This window comes from Manis javanica, chromosome 14 (assembly GCF_040802235.1).
Source record: "Manis javanica isolate MJ-LG chromosome 14, MJ_LKY, whole genome shotgun sequence".
Taxonomy (NCBI): Eukaryota; Metazoa; Chordata; class Mammalia; order Pholidota; family Manidae; genus Manis; species Manis javanica.
The window spans coordinates 91,159,914-91,181,530 of NC_133169.1; the positions used below are offsets into that span (position 1 = coordinate 91,159,914).

The 21,617-nt window shown below is 45.2% G+C and overlaps 1 protein-coding gene across 2 annotated transcripts in view; it reads right to left on the bottom strand.

Moving 5' to 3' along the window:
* Positions 1-21,617, bottom strand: part of PRELID2 (PRELI domain containing 2) — a 247,372-nt gene that overhangs the window by 13,811 nt on the left and 211,944 nt on the right. The gene's annotated exons all lie outside the window — the stretch shown is intronic.

Below are 21,617 nucleotides of genomic sequence, written 5' to 3' on the forward strand. Positions count from 1 at the left end.
GACAAGCCCACGAAGGGCGCTTTCAGAGCGAGCACGTGAGTTGGCCTGCTTGGTCCACCACGCATCATCCTTGGCTGTCAACCATGAGTTGGAGGCCACCCCTGACGGGCTTGGCTTCCTCTCTCACTATCTGCCGTGCTATCAAGTTCTAGGCACCCCTGGATAGCTGTGCTTAAATGGCGATCTTAACCACTGCAGCCCACCCACCACATGTCTGTCCCTCACCAGAGACCCCTCGGCACCTCAGAGTCATCAGCCAGCGTGCTTTTATCCATGAACGTGGAAGGTGTATTGTCATCCTGCCAGATCAAGCTGTTTATGATTATCACCCCAGGAAACAATTTGTTGCTCAAGACAAATGAAAAGAACTTCATTTAGGAGTTCTATATTAAATGCCTACTGAGATCTTAATTGAATTTTTTATGTTATCCATGAAAAATTATCTATATAGATCTATCAATCTCTGCCGAAAACAAGGACACAAGGACATATGCATTCCTTGTGCGAAACATTATTAACTCTCATCTGCCCTCCTGTATTACTACCCATCTAAAGCTTAGGGTGGAAATCAAGGCAGCTACATTCTTATGTGAGTTCCCTAATTGCTTTCACTTAGATATCGGTCTAAGTGCCTAGTTAAAGCACTAGCCAAAAAGCCAACAATTTTGCTAAAGGTGGACAGAGCCAAGTCAAAAGCAAGATGACAACATCTTCCCTGAACCCTTAGATTAGGTGTTCTTTCCACTAATTTCCCTAAGTAGCCATACTTTTTCTATCACAGCATTTATGACACTTGATTGATAGTTTGTTTGAGGGTCTGTCTTCTCCTAGTGAGTAAGAAGGAAGGAGACCTGAGCTGATATTGTTCATCACTTTATCATCAGTGCCTAGCCAGTACCTGGCACATTTATATTCAAAATCTGTTGATTCATGACTAAATGAAGCAATTCTCAGAAACACCTTCTCAATCTAAAACAAATTCAGACAATGAGTCTAATGTTCTTAAAACTTTCCTGCCGTTCACAACTCTGGCCACCACACGCCACACCCTCCACGCCAGAGCACTAGATGTGTCTCCGCAAGTCAGCTCTTAAGGAGAATCTGCCGCAGGTGTATGCACAGTGGGACGTGGTGTGCGCTGTCAGGCACAGCCCGTAACATTAAGGCAGTCCCAGAAAAGAAAAAGACAACTAGATGCATCAGTAGAAATGTTTCTCCTACTCCATTCATAGTGATATTTTCCAGCAGTTGTGCTCAGGACCAGCTTTCTAGAGGGCAAGGGCCTCTTTTCATGTTATGATTCCCGCCAGAGCATATGAGACTTCCGTTGTATTGAGAGGACTTATGAAGTATCTAGGAATCCACAGTTGTGTAGGCTGGGAATGACTTAATCACTTCACAGATGTTACAGATTTCTACAGACACTGGGACAATTTTAAGGCTGATGTGAGGAGTATCTCTTCTAACAAAAAGAGCATAGTATGTCAATTTTTCAATAGATGGAAATAAAGGACTTGAGCCACCCACTGAATATGTCTGCCACAGATAGCCTTCCACTACATTCCTCTTGGCCTTAATAGGTCAGAGTCAGTTTCTTTTCATCTCAGCTAAAGAATTCCATCTGATTCATAAAACACCATCACTAGCTGTTTAATTCAGTTTCCAGTAATAAATAGCTTCTGTTTTTCTCTCTATCTCCAAGAGCAAAGCCTGGTCAATTTAGTCACAGTGAGAGTAGGGCTGGTAACATAAACAATGATCATATCTTGCACTCGTACCTTTTACATAGATGATCCCATTAAGACTCATGACAAATTTGAAGGTAGGTACTAAGGTTATCTCCACTGTCCAGATGAGGAAACTGAGGCTGTCTTAGGTCCAGGAACCTCCCCAAGAGCCACACCAGCATGCCACAGAGGTGGGATTATGCCCTGAAATCCAGCATTCTTTCCCTGCACAGCAAAGCCCTCCCTCTTAGACTGGAGAGCCACCTACTGTGACACAGCAAGCCTGCCAGAGAGCAGGGATCAATCACATGAACAGATCGCCTGTATCCTCACTGTCGATATGCCATGATTGTCCCCGATAATCCCAGGTTACCAGGCAACCAGCTTCAAGATGAATTGGGAAGGGGACATGATTGAGAGCAGAATCAGTTGATCCATTTTACCTTCAGAATTACACCTCAGACCCTGGTCTACGCCATTAGCTTCCTCTCAGTAATGAGATACATATTCTTTTTTCAGAACCTTCACTGATTATACCACCAAAAAATTTCCCATTAGTTCAGTGACATCAAAGCTTTGCTACATAAAGACCAATTTCATGCTAGATTTTATATGGGTGCTTATCTTGAAAGCTCTGTTTGAATTTTTGTAAATGATACCTCCATTCTACCTTAATATCAGTGCATTTTTTTGCCCTCAGCGTTTCTTATGAGATGTTGGCTAAAATAGTCAGGTAAGCTATTATCACACTCCCATACTGAATTGAAGAGAGAGAGTTTTTTATGGTTGGCTTAACAAATCAGCTAGTTAATATCTAGTGAAAAGCTCTTTTACCCAAATCTTGTTCCTTTCTTTGTGCCGTTACCCAGACGTTTTGACCTGCCTCGCCTGTGCTCTTATGTTTCAAGTCCCAGAAATTTAGTCTGTTCAAAACTGCCATTGTCCACACTTCTCCTTGTACCTGAAACCACATAAACAACACACAAACACACATGAACACCATATGTCCTCCAGTCTGAAAAGCCATCCATTTCAGAATCCATATTTTGGATCTATTGATTGCTTAAGATCTCTTGAAACTGGTATCTTGCAGAAAAAACCACTGGGGAGACAGACACCACTGGGGCGATGACTTGGTATATGTACGGATAGTAATCAGTAAGTATGCGTGGTATTCATCCTAAAGCAAATGGAAAGAGCATAGAAATGCTAAATGGAAACACAGACAGTTATTTAAGCACATCTATGGATAAGAGTATCAGCAAAACAGGAAAATTACAAATGCGTTATAAGTTTTCAGTTTTCCCACGCCTTGCTTTGTTTGACCCACGCACTACTCTTAAAAAATCAAATCTAAAGGCACGAATCAGGAGAAATTACTTGAAATTTTGGAAGTTTAGTTTCTCCTACAAATGGAAAGATCGATATTATTAGAAAGAAATGCCTCCATGGTAAGAGCTGGTCAAAGCTGCGCAGAGGTTGTCGCCTTTGGCAGACAGGACTGTCGCCCACGCCTCCCTGTCGTATTCCCGATCCAGCTCACTTCATTCGTTCCCCTTACCTATCCCGTCCCTTTGGACGGGAGGATTTTCAGCCCCTTCTAGCCCCGCGACTAACACCTGTCTTCAAAGCTGCCCTTGTCCCCCACATCTTGATACCAGCTTTGATACCCCCTCTGCCGCCCTGCCCGCAGCCAAATGGCCACCGGACCCTTTCAGGCCCGCCTCTACATGCACCCGTTTCTGCCCTTCCTTTCCCTCCAAATGCCCCACACTCTGCTCGCGGTGGCCCATCTGAACCGTCCTCACCGGCTGTCACGTGACTGCCAGGTTCCCCTGAATCCTGCAGCCCGTTGCTTCTGCTCCCGATCACTTGATCCTGTTTCTACCATTGCTTATAAAAACTCCAAACACTGGTGCATGGCTTTAAAAATCTTCCATGTTCTTCTTACTTCTACCCCCAATACACCTGCTGCTCTCGCCTCCCCCATCACACCTCGGGCGCTGCTCCAGCCCTGCGGACGCGCCCGGTCCGCGCCCCGGCTGCCCCCTCAGCCTGGAAAGCCCTCCCCTCCCTGCCCGTTGCTCCCTCCCCACACTTTCTCCCCTGTCCCCAGCCACAGTCCTGACTCTCTCCGCGAAGCTTCGCCTGATATCCTGCAGTGGGGGTGCCCCTCCCCACTTCTGGATCCACAGAGTTCTTCAGTGTTGTATTTCTGAACAGCTCCTATAAATTCCTTGTACTCTTAAATGCAGGTCAGATGCTGTCACTGGAGCAGAAAGTCCGTGATGCCAGGTACTGTGTCAATATTTTTTACCCTTTGAAAACTTGGTAAGTTGAGTTTTTGCGGTAATAATAAATTCCTGAACGTTTGTGCTTAACACTTTACCAGTATATCATCTTTATTCCTCACAGGACTTGGGCCTCTTGCTTTATAGAAAAGGAAAAGGAGCAGAAGGTCCCAGCACTGGCAGATGGCCCAACCAAGAACGAAAATGCAGCGGTCCGGCCCTAAGAGCATGCCCTGCAGAACTTTAGTCCAGGTTCTGCTATGCAGAAGTTTATTTTAAAATAAATGAACTGAACACTGACCAAATTTTCAAATACCTGAGCACATTAAATGAGTAGAATAGATTCAGAGCCATAGGCAGTCTTCAAAAACAACTTCCTTGGAGTATTTTCTATGTAGTGGCAAATGTTCTAACTGAAAACAATATGGGACATGATACACCTCAACTTTAATATGAATGTCAACATTTATGTCCTAATTACTTAGTGGTGGCTTAGTGAAAAGCCATCCTGTAAGTGTAACATCTTGACAAGATCACATAAATGAATGATGATTGACGGGTCACATCCCAGAGAAGAAAAGTAGACCTTACTTGAGAAGAATCTAATTTCTTCAGGGAAATAATTGAATCATAGATGGCCCATAGCTGGAAAGATCATCATTGTAAAAATAAGGGATTAAGAAAATAGGGAAAGATGAGCTCAGAGTCATAAACCTGGTCAGATTCTAAGCAAGGCCTGAAATACTGGTTACATATAAGCCCCAGTGCAGAGGTCACCAGGCCACCCCTCTGATATTCTAATGTTCAGTGTGTGAATGACAGTATTTCTTCACTATGAAAATGCATGTCATTTGACTTGTGTGTGTGGTTTTAATGGTGAAAGTTGCTGCCAGGTCGCTCACAGGTGTACCTCTCACACCACCTCTTTTCTTTCTACCCACTCAGTCTTAGTCCACTTCCATATTTCACCTCCACCACTCCACTGCTCTTCTCTAAGCCACCAAAAATCTTCATGTTGCTAAACCCAATGGCAATTTCTGTGTCCTCAATGAACCTGGCCTCTCTGCACTGTGGTCACACTCTCCCAGTGTCACCAGGGCCAGGCACACTGGTTCCCTTTTACGGAAAGCCTGGACATTACAAATAGGCTGGTGTACACGAAAATGGGACAGGGATAAAAGGGAGTGTGAATGCACCGAATCTGCCATGGTAGCTATTTTTGGATGGGATTGTTCCTGGAATGGGGCACTGAATTCCACATTCAGTCCATCCGAGCTCCCAACACAGAATTTTTTCAGGACCCACCTTTTATTTGGTCTCATCTTGCTTTAAATAACCTAAGTGCCAAACCTTTCCTGGCTCCTCTCAAAGAAACCATTTCATCAGGAATAGGCCCAGCCTCACTTTCAGAGCTTAAAAATACTTCAGATTCATCCCCTGAATTTTTATTTATGTCTTAGAAGATAACATAAGAGGAAAAAGAAATGTGAGGTCAGATAAATCTGGATCTGAATCCCAGCTCCTTTTATTTAAGAACATTTCCCTGGTTTCCTCAACTGTAAAACAGAGATCATGTTAATATCTCACGTGCCTCTTATGACCATGCATGCAATGATTTACATAAAGCATTTAGTGCACTGCATTTATATTGTTAGGTTTAACTGTGCTCACTGGGTTCTTCTCTCTCAGGATGGTGGTTTCAGTGTCTCCTTTAAGGCAGTGCGTGTCCTTTAAAGTTCTAAACTCTAGACTGCCTCTGGCTTTTGCACCAACCCTTTGCTTTCCCCACTGAATGAAAATTGTCTGGGCCCATTAGCTTAGCTCATGAGAGTGGTCAGGTATTCAATTACTATGTGCCCCTTAGATAATGCTGGGGTGTTTCATAGCTTGCCCAGGTTGTGGTCAATCAATCTCATAAAAGTTTGTCCTGAGGGTTAGGGAATATCCTTCATTCATTCAAAAAGAAAGAAAACCTACTATGGGCTATTCATGGGAATAGAGTGTGATATGACAGGCAAAATCCCTCCTTATTGAAGCTTATATTCAGACAGAAGAGAAATAATTAAAAGCATAAAGGACAATATACAAATTTGAGTTGTGTTTTAGCTCTATTTTGGACTTACTGATTTGGGGTGTTACCAGACATCCAAATAGGCAGTTGGATGTGTGAGCGGAGAGCACCGAGACAAGGTCTGGGCTGGAGATGTGAAATTGGAAGTCGTGAGTATGTAAATGATATTTACAGCCTTGACATTAGCGGGGAACTTAGGGAGAGAGAATATACTAGAGAGATGGCCCGGGAACTCAAACATGTAGAATCTGGAAGAGAAAGATAAACCAGTGAAAGGAACCGAGAGGAAGTGGCCAGTGAATTAGGAGGAAAACTATGCCCCCAGCCAAGACTGTGTTCTGCCTGGGCTGCTCCTGGCCAAGGACTGAGCGTGGTAGGGGCCAGTGTGAGCCCCTTCCTACCTCAGTGCGCCTCCTGGGCTTGGGGACACTCTCTTGGCCTGGCTGAGATTTTCTCAGGAATGCGCTGTGGTCTGAGGTCTTCCCACATGACCCTGCTGCGCTCTCTCCTCTCACAGGTGTCAGACCCACCGCACAGTCGGAGAGTCTCCTTCCTACCCCTGCTCATGCTTGCTCGACCCTTACATAGACGTTTGTCCCAGTAAACCTCTTGCCTGTCTGCTCCCACCTTAGGTTCTGCTTTGCAGATGAAGATTATTGTTAGGCTTGTGTTTTGCATCATATTTCAGAGTTTCTCCAGGGGATCGAGCTCCATCACCCACTGTGGCTCTGGACTAGTAACGTAACCCCCATTGGCTGCCTTCCCTTCCCGGTATCACGTCCCCCTTACCTACCCATTTCCCTTCACCTTCCAATAAATAAGCTACGTGTGTTTGAAACTTCATCTTTGGGGAAATCCATATTAAGACAGATATTCTAGGGAGAACAATAATTAAGGAAATTTGACTATCTTCCAGCAGTAACTAGAGGTGTTGTTTTGAGGGTTCCAATTAGGTAGATAGAAACACTAGCACACTAGCTCCAAGCAGGTAAGTGCTAATTTCAAATGGCCAGAGGCCCACATGGCCACAGGCTGTCTGTGCTCCTTCCAGCAGTGTCTGGGGTTTCCATGTTCCCAATCCCAAGAGCCCTCAGCCCAACAGATGGCTGCAATATTCTGGGGTTTATTTATATTCAGAGATTGTACAGTTAATGGGAAGAAGTTCAGCAAGCGAGCCAAACGCCGGAGCGCACATCTGGACAGACGCTCTGGACAGCTGGGCATGGGTCAAGAGGGTTATGACTGTTGTCAGTGTGTGGAGGACTGTTACAACCTTCCCATAAGGCATCTGGGAGAGTTCCCTGCTTCCAAAACTGTGGGCCTTGGACCTTACACCCCGATCTGTCTACTTTAATTCTTCGCTAACATTACCAATCCATTGTTAGGTTAAGTTAGGGCCTGAAAACCTCTTTCTACGGACACGTCTGCTAACACTCTATGGCCCTGAGTTTATGTCAACTCTTCACAACCCAGTTGTACCTTCTCTATGACTAAGAACTTTCTCATACCACTCAACCCCATTTTAGGATAACACTGCTATCGTCTGGAAGATAGCAAAATCCATATGTTGAAAGTCCATATGTTGAGAATCTAATTCCCAAGGTGATGGTGTTAGGATGCGGGGCCTCTGGGAAGTGATTAGTTCATCAGGGCAGAGCCCTCATGGGTGGGATTTGTGCCCTTATTAAAGAGGCTCCAGGCACGAGCTCAGCCCTTCCACCACCTGAAGATAAAATGAGAAATCTGTGGGCCAGAGAAAGCCTTCACCTGACCACTCTGGTACTCTGATCTCAGGCTGCAGAACTGTCCGAAATAAATGGCTATTGTTTCTAAGCTATTCAGTCTGTGGCGTTCTGTTGTAGCAGCCCAAACACATGAAGGCATGGATTAAACTGCCAAGCAATTTTAAAAGATCGTGGAGCCTAATCAAGAAGCTAAATCTATTCCTTAAGCATCTTCTTAAGAACTCAGGAATTCTACTTCTAGGAATTGAAGTATAATTAATGAAATATAATCAAAGAGGAGCAATATCTTTTAGCAGTAAAGGGTAACTTAAATGCTTAACAATATGTTATGTGTTAAATGAATTATGGTATAGTATCCATACAATTAAAATACTACACAGCCATAGAAAATCATGAAGGGATATCCTCGCTATTTTATTGAATAGAAGAACACTACAAAATATAAATAGAAGTCTATGGAAATTATTTTTAAATATATATAACATATGCATATGTATGTATGTATGTGTATGAGTGTATGTGTGTATGTGTGTGTATGTTTATGTCCTGGTGTGTAGAAAAAAATGACTAGGAGGATATCACAAATGGTTACTTCTGAAGAATAGAAATGTCAATGATTTTCGTCTGCATGTTTTTCTGAAGTCTACAATGTTTTGAAAATGAATATGATTTCCTCTGATATCAGGAAAGGAAAATTGATAAATATTAGTTAATAAAGAGAAAGAAATCCTCTGGGTGCTCCAAAGACAACCAGCCTCACTTTGATCAGGGTGGGATGGCGTGAGGCCAGGGGTCAGACACCTACAATGAATCAGCCATAAGCAAGAGTTCATTCATTTGTTTTTCCCTCTGTGTCTGAAGCTGCCTGCAGGGCCTGAGGGAAGCTGTGGTCCTTCTGCTCAGCAGGAGAATTAGCAAAAGATGTAAGGGATCGTCAGGTATCTTCCGGATTATAGGATAAACAAACCTGCTAAAGAGATCTTGTGTAAACTCCAGACCCTGCAACACAGGGAACCACGTCAGCTGCCCTGCCATTTTCTTCAGAAGGAAGGAGGTTGATTCCTTTAAAGACACATACCCAGGGCCTTGTGCTCTCACTCCACAAACAAATGCAAAATTCCAGAGGCTGAACTTCCTGCACACACACCTGTAAGCCAGATACCTGATTTTAATCTTGGATTAAGAAGGAACCAACCAGCTCTCTGCCTTGGGCTGTCACTTGACCTACCAGGACTTCCCATCCTGATACCTGGAAAAGCAAGATAATTACCCTGTCCTTGCTCCCAGGAAGGTTATGTAGCAAGGTGGAAAAATAGTTCTAAAAGGTAGAACTCTCTGGGAGCTTGTCCACACTCTGATGTCCGCAAGTAAGCGACATCTGTGCTTACCCCAGGGCATGTCTTTGAGCTGACTCTGCTCACAAAATGACAAAGGGGAGCTTTGGGCCCAAGGGTCAGTTGAAGTTCTTTGTTGTAAGTAACAGACACATATTTTGAATAATTTAAGGCAAACAGGATGTATTGGAAAGTCATCAGGGCGGGAGAGAAAGGAAAGAGTAGCTGGGGCGCCAGGCTTCAGAAAGAGCAGGAGCGTGTTAAGTGGGGGGGTCCAGGGAGGACAACAGCTGCGGTGTAGCTGGAGCAGCAGCGAGGTGAGGCCCATCCCACCGCTACAGCGAATCATCTCCAACAGCCCCTTGTCCCTGGGCCGTGAACTCAAGTCTCTGGCGCTCCAGGGGGCGGGGCAGAGACCACGGGCCTGATGATTTTACAAAAGCCAGAAGAGGGAAAATCTGGCCTCCTTAAAACTGCAGTGCAAGGCGATTCTCTGGAATTACCCTGCCAGCAGGCCCACAGCCACTGGCGGAAAGACAATCCCCTTTCATCTGGGGGTGTCGGTTTCTTACAGCCACAAACAGCCAAACGAGTAGCCCGGGCCACCCGTCATCAGTTCAGCTGAAGAAGGAAATATGATGACAAAAATGAGTGTCGTGTTTGAGGCTGGCGAACAGATTTCTGACCTCAACCAGCTTTTCTGGTCTTATTTCATGTCTGCCTATAAAACTTGCAGGCTACTTGCAACAGTATCTCCAACAGATTGTTCCTGCTACTTTATTTTAAAAGTGCCCCCTGCCCAGGGCACAGTTTCTCTGCAGACTCTTTCACTGCATAACAATAGTTCCTCTGTTCTCTCAGGCCCAATTCAAATGCCATCAGCTCCATGAGGTTTCCCTGGCCGGCCCTATCAGAGTGATTTGAACTCCTGTGAGATCTTGGTCTGCAGGCCATGACCTACCTGCATGCCTTCCGAAAAAGTGCATTTGAAAAAGCACCGCCCCTATGGAATTAAAAAAAAAAAAGCTCTCATATCTTAATTATCTTAATTCTATAGCACCCTCACACCCAGATATCTTCTCCATCTCCTACTTTACCCCAGAGCTTTATTTCCTGCTTCCCTCTCACCCACCTTTATTGGGCAACTAAAATGTAAACCTCTCCAGCAAAGAGAGGAATTAAGACAGAGACACCAGGAAGCTCTATGTAAGGGAAGGAGGTATTAGGACCACTGCCGGATTAATCAGTTTTATCCGACCACACATCCACAACACATCTGAAAATTGCCTTGAATTAAAGTTATTTGTGCATGTGCATTTTTCTTTCCAAATGAGTTTTGAGATTTCAAAGACCGAGCCACATTTATCTCTTCCGCTCTCACAGAGCTTAGCACAGTGCCCGATACACAGCAACCACTCAATATACATATAAGGAATTAATGAGCACATTAATTAGTTAATCAACAATAATCAGCAGGTCTTCAGTACCCACGGTTGTGCTCTTCCATTGTCATGCAAGGAAGCAAATTAGTGATTTCCTAGCTCTTGACCCCCAAAAGTTCTCTTTCTGCCATATCTGTATGGACATCATTAAGAAGGACTTCAAATAAATGAGGCCTATCTGAGAGGCAGGCTTACTACTAGGAGCCCAAAACACCTTTTGACCTTTCCCGGAAGGAAGGGCAGAGACCATTCACACAGTGCACACCTTGTGAACAGGAGCTCTAACTTTCCTGCCTGTGGCAGTAGCTCATCCAAACAGCAGAATGAGTGACTGGAAGGGGACTCAACACAGGGGGGAGCTTCAAGCGGCAGCCAAAGCTGGGAGGTGAGCGACAGCAGACCCTTGCCAGGTGTGCCACAGAACTGACTCTCCCATCACCTGATGCTTGAGAGTTCCAAGGAGAGTGATAATAACCATTTCGCTGGTGTGGTACTTTCAACACTCCAAAGCCCATGACCCCATTTAACCCTCTGAGCAATCATAAGGCCCTCTTTCCTATCCCTATGCATCCCTGCCTCATCCACGAACTACGTACTTTAAAGCCACAGATAGTAAAAAAAATTTTTAAGTAAATAGAAAAATAAATATTTGGGCCACATAAAAATATACATGAAATAATATCAGTGTTCACACTTTTAAAAGAATAGTCATGATAATAATGAGCTCACATTTATTAAGATTCTACTAGATGCCAGTCATTTGCCATTCATTTCATCCCCAAGCCACCCTAAGAAGAAAGCCGTTATGTTCTCATTTTACAGATGAGAAAACAAAGGCACAGAGAAGTTAAGAGACTTGATGAAGGTAAAAAGCAGTTAACAGGCCAGAGTTTGAACCCAGGAGCTTTCTAGTCCCAGGTACTGAGTCACAATATTAACTGTTCCCACAGCTAAATCAATGTACTGAATAATGAACTAAACACAACTTCTTTACTGCAAAAACCTCACTTTTTAACATGCTGTTTTGCATTACAATTCTACAAGAGAAATTCACTTGATCATGATACCCTTTTGATCCTGCGGAAGGAGTGTGCTAGTTTGGGGAAGTGCCATGGGTGTCGCCTCTACTGTAAAGTCAAAGTCTCTGGAAAGCTATTTGATGTTTCCAAAGAAGGCGCTGAGAGCCTCACAGCACATCATGAAAAATAAGAAAAATCACCTGCTGTTTACGTCAGGCCAGTGTCTACAGTACATTTTTATTCCCATTTCTGAAATGAAGAAACTGAGGCTTGGAGAGTCTTGCCCAGGCAGGCTGACCTCAGAAGTAATCCTTTGACCTGCTGGACTGTAATAATGCCATCACCCTGAGGAACAATGAACAACCAAGAACTTCTGAGCCCCAGCACGTTACCATGCCAACAGCACGGGCTGGAGGACAGAGCCTGGTGGTGACCTTGGGCTGGATCAACTTAACCTCACCAAACCTCAGGTTTTCTGTCTATAAAATAGAACCAATACAACCTAATTCTAGGGATTAATATGAAAACTAAAGATGTACACACTAACAGGCCCATAGCAAATGCTTGATAAACATAAGCTAATAATTTGCTTCCATCCAAAAAGAACATATACTGTTTTCTAGAAGTTTTGTTTTTCAAGATAAGATGGATGACATTGCATCCCATGAATTTTCTTCCAATGCCCAGAAGACAAGAGGCAGCACAGGGAAGGTGATGTGGAGGCACAAACACCTGGTTCCTTTGTCTGGTTGCCTCCGGCAGAGATGCTCGAACACTTGGGCTGTGTCTCCCTTTTACTTGGTAACTAAATCCTTCCTCGTAGGATGTCATTCGCTGTCCTCTACTCACGCGTTCCAGATTCCACTTAGATTCTTCCTCAAAGAGGGGGTGGCTCTCTTTACGCCCACTTCATGCTACTCTTGAACACCACTGACTTCATCTGCGTTCGGCGTACCTTTTCTAATCCCGTCCTTACCTAGCGAGCACCCACTCAGCTGGGAACCTCCCAGACCTGCTCCCAACCGCTGAGCCTCAGCATGTTCCTGGTCACCTCGCATCCGCGACACAGGAGTGTAAATACTCTGGCCCCACCCAGCCTCTGCCTTTATGTATCTATGCAAGCATACCATATTCTTCCAAACTCTCTAATTTAATTCATTCTCTTTCAATAACATAACATACTGAATGTTTCCAAGAACACATAAAGGCAGAAAGATGCCTCTGCAGACACACTAGCTCTATACTCATTATACATGTCATCTGATACATCTCCTCTGCTGCAGATTCCCTTCTGACCAACACTGTTCATCAATGACCAAAACAGAGAAAGAAATGAACTGAATCTACTACCACCGTAGTGCAAGGCCGCCACTCGTCCATATGATGCTTCCGTACAAATTAGCAAAAGGCACTCGATCTGGGGAGATGAGCCTCATGACAAAGCACACACCCAGGAGGCCAAGTCTGGGCTGACCTTCAGCTCTCACGTCTGCTCTCTTGCGATGCTCTCGGTACCGCGCATCCCCAATAGGTGTACGTAGTGGTCCTGATTGTCATTTTCTAAATCACCGTAGTGACCTCTGACGTAGTCTCACTCTTGACGACCTGTATCCTGTTCTCAAAATTGCACTTGCATTCATCTTTTCAAAATGCAAATCAGATCATATAACTCTCCTGTTTGAAATCCTCACACTTGAAATGAAATGCAAAATTAGTGACATAACGTACCAGACTCTACCAGATCTGGCCCTTACTTCTTCACCACGAATACTACACACTTGCTCACCCAGCTCCAGACACGGTGGCCTTCTTTCTGTTCCTGGAACGCTCCAAATCTGCTCCAACGTCGGGGTTTGTGCTCCTTCCATTAGTCAACTGAGCCGCATTACAAACCACCGCCCAGGTCAGTGGCTCACCACAATAAACCTTGTGTGGGGGTGTGTACGTGTGCCTGGGTCTGCAGGCCAGCTCTGCTTCACACTGCAAAGTTGGCTGAGCATAGCTCCAAGCTATGAGGTGGGTTCAGATCTGCTCCATATCCTTCTCAAACCAGTGTTACTCAGGGCAGGTTTTCATCATGAGTGGCAGGAGGATTAGAAACCAAGCTGAACCATGCAAATATGTTTAAAGCCTTGGAGACCATTCCACTGGCCAAACTAAGTCGCATGACCATGCATAGCATCGGAGAGGCGGGCACAACACCCCTCACACTGGGAGGACGCCGGTGACTCACCCGGCAAACAGGCTGGAGATGTGTGCGTGTATTTATACATATATGTATAATACCAACACGGGGCAGTGAGGCCTGAGGACCGTAGCCCCTTGGCCAGCTGCTCGCACACCTAGAACGCTCTGTCCCCACCTTTCCTCACGGTGAGCCTCTACCTTCTGTTTCAGTGCCACCTCCTCACAGAAGCCCTCTCTGGCCACTGTATTTCCAGGGTACGTGTACCCCCGCAGATATGAGCCACCGCTTATATACCCCCAATGATTCTAATCCATTATCCATTTTTGCTTTGTTTATTGCATGTATAGATTTAAATTCATTCATTCATTTGTTGGCTTACTTCCTTATCACGTCTCCCCCCACTAGGAATGTGAGGAAGGCTTCCTCCTGTCTTATTCACCGCTCTGTCCACAGCTAGAGCATCGCCTGCACAGGGTAAGGGCTCAATAAATCTTGGTTGGATAAATACATTCTGGAAGCCTGTTTTCTTTTGAACACTCGCACCTTCATTTCTCGGTTCAGCGTGAGCCCCTCAGTGTATCTTCAGTTGCTCACTGTCGTAGGTGAATGAATGTGTGAATGTCAGGCCAGTGCCACGGAGCAGCATCGCATGTACGGTGCGGTATGGTTAACAACAAAGAACTTGGAATCAGTCTCTCGAGCGTATGACATTGGCCTCCGTGGTATTAGCTATGGAATGGAAATAAAAACTGTAGGTTTTTCTGAAAGGATTGAATTGGATGATACACATACAACATTTACAATCTGTAGATGGGAGAACGGCATTTAGTGATGGGAGAAGTGTAGACATAGCCCAGACACTGGGGCCTTCTATGTAGAAAGATTAATGGGTGGCTCAGAGGAAACATACTTCTGAGCTTTTTCAACCAGATTTCCCCTCTGTTCTCTCTAGAAACAAGCGGACTGGCAGACTGTGGGTCCCTGATGTCAGGCGGGGGTCCGCCGGTGGCCGTGTTCCCCAGTAGCTGCCCTTGCTCCTCCGCACTGGGGACCCTTACGGCCTCCCTCTTCACTGGTTTCCATCCCCTTCAGCATTGTTTACGCTGTGTGCAACAATCTAAATACATCCTGAATGATACGGTCACATTTTTCCATCAGACCCTAGCAAAATCCATTTTGAGAACATAGAGCTAGGTTCAGCCTTAGTATTTTCTTCAGAGGAGTTCATGTCCATCATTTCTAAACAGTCTGCTTCCTAGAAGAACTGTATTAATGAATTAATTTTCTCAGTAGTAGGTACCCTTTTGGTAAAAAGACAAATTAAGGTTAAGAGCAGGAACTCAGCCCAGAGTCAATTCCCCTAGTTGAGACAATACGTGGTTAACTCTTATTTTAAAACTGACCTCCAATGAATTTATATAGACAACCTTCCTATATAGACAATCTTCCCATTTTTATAAAGGTCACCAAAATCCAGTAGTTTAACAATGCTTTCTTCTGTGGCAAAGGCATAAGAAAAGAGATACTCTTACTTACTGGTAGTGTGAGTCTATAATCTTTTCCAAGAGTAATTTGACATTTCCACCCAAATTCAAAATGTACATTAACTTTGGCCAAATAACAATTTCTAGCAGTCTAGGCTATAGTTACTCTTACACAGGCATGTGTGTGTGTGTGTGTGTGTGTGTGTGTGTGTGTGTGTGTGTGTGTAATAAAGAATACAAAGATTATATATAGACAAATATATTTCTCTGCATTGTTTGAAATTGAAATAAACAAACATGCATAAACTTGTATATACTAAGAATAATTTTGGAAGGCTGCACAAAAAAGCGATTCAGAATTGTTCATGGAGAAAGGCAAGCCAAAGGGACGGAGGGTGAAGTACTGGGTAGGAAGGAGGAACTTGTGTTTTTCCAGTTATGGATGATGATTAATTTTTTTAAGCAGGATATTTTAACTTTATCGTGTACATACGTAATTAACAAAATAAAGAGAAAGAAAATGTTGCATTTGGCCCTCCAGGATGGTGTGCAGTAGACATCTCAAGGCACCTGACTTCCCCTTTGTTCACGTTTGTGGCTCATTTGCTGGCACATCAGAGGCGACACACACATTCCTCCTAAAACAAGAGGAATGACGTATCTCAAGGGTTCACCTAAAATGATGCGAACTGAGGACAAAACTAACAAGCAGCAAGTCCTTGACTTGGGGAAAACAGCTTGCCTGGGAGGTCGGTCACACAGCCAGATTTTAGAGCGATGTCACCCAACGTGGCCCCGTGGGAGGCCACCAACACCGCCCTGTGGGTCCTCTTAGGAGCTGCTGCTTGCCTCTCCGTAGTGGACGTGTGAGAGCACAGTTGGAATGCCGGCCCTCGTGAGTCCACGTTCACAGCTGCAGACCACGGAGGAGCACGAGGGTCACTCTGTCAAGGTCAAACACTAGAGTGGAGTAGGCACCATCCATCCTGCCCTGGAACCACTGCGCGCCGTAGGAAAACTGGCCCCGAGTGTCTGCAGGGTGGGCGGGCACCTCCAGCGACAGCGACTGTGGCTGCTTGCTGAACGCGTACTCCGAGCCAGGCATTGTGCTGGGCGTGCTTATGCACCCTTTCTCGTGGAATCCTCGCAACAGATTTACCGTGTCTGTCTCACAGATTGAACATTGATCACAGTTTATAAGTGGCAGGGCCAGGAACAAAACCGCATCAACCTGATTTCTCAAGCCCATGCTCACAACTACTCTTGGCGCCACTGCTACCGTTGCCCCAGCTCTAAGGGGCTTTTCAGAGAGGCCGGGTCACCCAGACTGCCCCGCGCAGTGGTGAAGTTCACATGCCCGATCGCCCTTCATCTAGGCTGCCCTGGCCAAGGCTCGTGGCCCCTCCGCCCTTCCCTTCTGCCCACTGAGAAAGGGGCTGTGCCCGGACCACAGTAATGATCATTTGTGAAGTGCACTCTCATCGCTGTATGGACCATTTCGGATTGAATGGGCTGTCTGGATAGAAACCCAACCATTTGCCTTGTTTTTCATGCCCCTCCCATTTTATTCTTCAAAACACACTGAAAAAAAAAAAGCACCATATAGGTGAGGCTGCTGTTCTCCTTTTATTGCTGCAGAAACGGAGGCTCTGACATGTTGAGCATCTTGCACAGAGTTACTTTAACTGATTTCTTAGCTTCTCAAATCTCAGTTCCCCGGCTAATAAGTTGGAGATAATAATATCTAGCCCTCAGAGGCATTGAGCACAAAGTATTCATGGATTGCCTCTCTCTCGTGTGTAAGTAGTTGTGTCACCTCGGGGAGCCGGATATACCCTGCCTGACCCTGCACAGATTACACAACTTCCCTAATTATTATCGTTCCAATGGGGATAGGACCGTCCAGCTCACAGGGCTATTTTGACAATTTAATGAAATAAATACTCTAGATAAAATAACCACACGAGTGACTTGTTCACACTCAAGACTGAATAAATAATGACCCCCTCCAAAAGGAATTCTGTTGATGTCTGCCTATATACCTAACTCCATGAATTTGGCGTGTCATGTAGGAAAGCAACATTCCCCCCTCCTTGACCACTAACCCCTGGACTTCTGGTAGGAATACAGGATACATGTAGGCATTTTTCCTCCCTTTTAACGTTGCTGTTCAATGGGACACGACAGCCCTGTGACAGGATCCAGATTTTTCCCCGTCCTTCACATCATAGGCCAGCATCAATATGCCTCTGAGGCGGCTGTATTCTGGCCCAGTTCTTAGAAACACTGCCCGCCCGTGTGGTTCTTGGCCCTGCCCATGTGCTTGATCACTTTCCAGTACAGCATTTGATGTGAAAGGAAGAAAGAATCCTGCTCAGCCACGGCTAAAAATAATTCCAGAGGGCTGGAAGCGAAGCAGAGGTGATGTCAGCTAGCTCCTGGAACAGCTGATAAATCGACAGTCTTCTGCAAACCAATTTCATGCCTTTTTCTTTTCTTTTTGCTTCTCCTACATACTCTTTCTGGACATGCTGGGGGAAGCCTCACAAATTAAACTAGGAAACGTCTGGGAGTCCTGCCACCTGCGCAGCCTGAGGCTGCAGCCACCCCTTTGCAAAGTCTCCTCACCAAGTCAGTACAGCTGGTCAGAAGGCCTGTTCTCGCGTGCTCAGCCTTCCGGTGCCCAGCTTTGGAACTGAGCAGCTCCACATGAAATACGCTGGACCTACCAAGAGAAAAGATGGTTCACAGACGCCTGGAAGCAGGGCCAGAAAGGCTGGCTGGAGTATGTGGGACGCGAAGCAGGCAAACAATACCACCAGCAGGCTGCAAACTCAAAGGTGATTTCAGCCATGTGGCCCCTTGATTCAGAAGGGTACTACTTAATTCGGAAGCCTCTAATTGCTCTTCTGAAATGCAGGTTGGTGGAGATTGTCCGCGGCAGCGAGCAGGTGCACGGGAACACAGGGAGCTGCTTCCTTCTGCTATTTGGGATGTGTTTATCTTTTAAATGCACGTGTACAGGGCTAGCTGGGACCTAATGAGGCCAAAGAGTTCACACATTCTAATTAAAATATTTCTATGATTGTGTGTTTATTGAGTGTCAGGTGTAATTGCTTTGGAACCTCATACTATCATACCAGTCCAGTTATTATGACACTATCTTCATTTCACACATGGGAAATTAAGGGATGGAGAATGCTCCTAAACCCCTTGTTCAAAATCACAAAGCTAGTGGATCAGTTAGGAAAGTGTCTGTAAGGAACAGAAAACCCACAGACAGTGGCGTACCCAAGAAGGGAACTATGCTTTATGTGTAACAGTGTAATGAGAAATAGGCAGGGATGGCCGTGGGATTAATGGTTCAAAAATAATCACATCCATTGCATTGACACCAGTGGTCTTTCCCTCGTGGTCACAGAATGATTGCTTCAGCTCTGGGTATGAATCCTGCAGTCAGGATGGCTGAACAATATCAAGGGACACTGCCAGTACCTTTGCACCTTCTGTTGGGAAAACGATGTCTCCTCAGAACTTTCTGAAATCCCTTCTCCTCAGGAATGTGTCACTGGTCAGAATCACATCATATGGCCACCCTACAACACCCTCAGGCTGCTGCAAGGAAGGCTGGCAAGAACGCGTTCAGCCTTCCCAGCCTCCCCAGGAGGGGCGGGCAGAGACAGGTCATGCTAACCTGGAGCAGGGTACTGGTGGTGGTCAGGGTGGTGAGAAACAGCTATTTGGTGGGAAAATCATCAAGCAGAGCTTGCCAGTTGGCTGTATGTGGGAGACGAGGCAGAATGAGGGGTGGGACATGAATCCTGGGTTCTAATTTGCTACATGCCCTGAGATGAGGGGTCATGAAGAAAAAAAAGATGACTTTGGAAATGGCAGGTCTTCAGTGCACTTTTGGACATGTTGAGATTGAAGTGTCTTTGAAACATTTAAAGGGAACTTTTCGCAGGGAAATGCAAGGGCCAGAAATAAGAGAAGCCGTCTAGGCTGGAGACAGAGGGCGTAGAAACTTGCGGTCATCAATCGCCACGCACACTCGGACTTGCCGTCTCCCTCCACCTGCACCTCTGCTCTCTTGGCTTCTCTGAGGCACTGGCTCTCAAGCAGGGGTAATTTTGTCTCCAGGAGATATTTGGCAATGTGGGGGGGACATGTTTGGTACCAAGACATTTTTGTAAACATTCTACGATACACAGAACAGCACCCCCACCCCGCACCCCCTCTGCCATGAACACCAAAGATCTATATGGTACAGACTATCAGTCCAGCTAAGGCTCTAAACCCCTGCCCTATGGCAGACTCACTCCTGGCCCTGAACCCCTCTGGCCCACCTGGCCCCTCCGTGCCCCATTTTATGCCTCCATACTTCCCACTCACCCTGACACCACCGCCATCCGTACTGTTCTGTGACGTCATTCTCCGGCAGCTTTCCAGAACCAGCCCCTAAGCAAGGGTTCCCTGAGGGTGCTGCACGGAGACAAGCATTACTGTTGACTAAAATTATATTTAAAATCATCCCTTAATCTGGGAGACTGCCTTGTTTATAATTTACAATTAAGAGCCTCCAGAACATTGAGAGCATATAAAAAGTTATTATGAATGAATTCAGTCACTCCTCCAAAGACACTGAATCTAAGAGGTGTCCTGAATGTGTTGGAGGTGACACCTTTTTTATGACAATCCCCCAAAATTGCTACTTTAGACACAATGTTTTTCCCCAAGAAGTAACCTAGATTACTGAGTGACCTGATTGCAGATGACTAGTTGCCTGAATTACTGAGGATGGATTTGTAACAGGAAATCGGTTGCTACTGAAACACATCCCTAAGTCTTCAAAGTTGTTGTCAAGAACAGCCATGTACCCCGTAAACCACTGCTTGGCTTCTCTCTAACGGTCACTTGCTTGTACTTTCCTGATCATCTGCTTGAAAAACATTAACTTGCTTTGCCTATAAAAGCCATATAGTTGCTTCCAATGAGGCTTATTGATGATATTAATTTCAGAGACACACTCTCAGGATAAACGAATTGAGTAGGAGCTCTTTTTAACTTACCTCTAATAAAGCCTCCATATGATTGTTAAGGACTTAGTAAGAGGCCCAGCTACGTGTCTGAATTCACAGGCTCTCATCCAATGACGTGGAGAGCAACAGACCATTAAAGTTAATTGGAAGTGCTGAACCATTTCAAGATTGATTTATTTTTTATTACAAAAAAATGAAGTAAAATGGGAGGTGCTAGGTTAGCCTCTGCCCTGAAGAATTAGTCTAAAATTTCAATTGAAATGTCTCAAATGAAATTATTGCGCAACTCATTAAGCTATATATTAGGTTTCCAAATCACACTTACGTGCCTTATAATTTAAATACTGAGCTGCTCTCATTCAGAGAACTTGGACCTCAACCGTGAGCAAGTCGCAAGGGTTCCAAACAATTTGGGCACCTGGAATATCTCACCTGTGCAAAGCCATCTATTTAAGTGAGCTTTTATTCCTTTTAGTGGTAGGAAATATCTAAAAAGGAAAACTATTTGGCCAAAACCAAGACTATATTGTTTTTGTTTTCGCATTCTGTGAGCTTCTTTACTGTACCGGGCATGGAGAACAGGAAACTCAAGTGAGCGTTTGCTGCACAGCCTACTGAGCAGAAACGTTTAGAGACGTTGCACCCAAGACTTCCAAGGTGATTTCAGAAGCGGCCGTTCCCTTGTCAGCTGAACTGGCGGTAAAGGCAAGGAAAAGCAGGGGACTGTCTCGTCATAAAAACACCAGCGACAAAGAAGTACGACGGCAGGCCCCAGAGTGCCTCTCAGGCCACCTCCTACGCTTCTCTTCTCTCCCACACGGTGCCCCAGACCCACCAGTCCCCCTCAGTTCCCCGAACACACGGTGCCCTGCTCACCTGAGTTCTTACTGCGGGCATGCCCTTCCCCTTGCACCGATCCAGCCAGCCAGCTCCCCTTCTCCCACCTCACTCTTTCTCAGGAACCTTCCCTGACATCCCATACTGAGCAAATTCCCAGAGCTACAACCTTCCTTAGCATTCGGAGCTTCCCATGAGAGGCTACAACTGATTAGTTACTGACATAAATACGCCTAAACCTTTCTCCCACCAGCATTTAAGCTCAAGAAGACATGGATTGTCTGCTCGGTATTACCATTTTTATCCTAGAAACTAGCATAACGCCTGGAGCATAGTACTCAATATATGCTGAATGAATGAATAAACAAATTTCCTATGAATCATGACCACATCTTCCCTTTGTTCATTTGTTTCTTTTCTGAGTATATATGATTATTCAC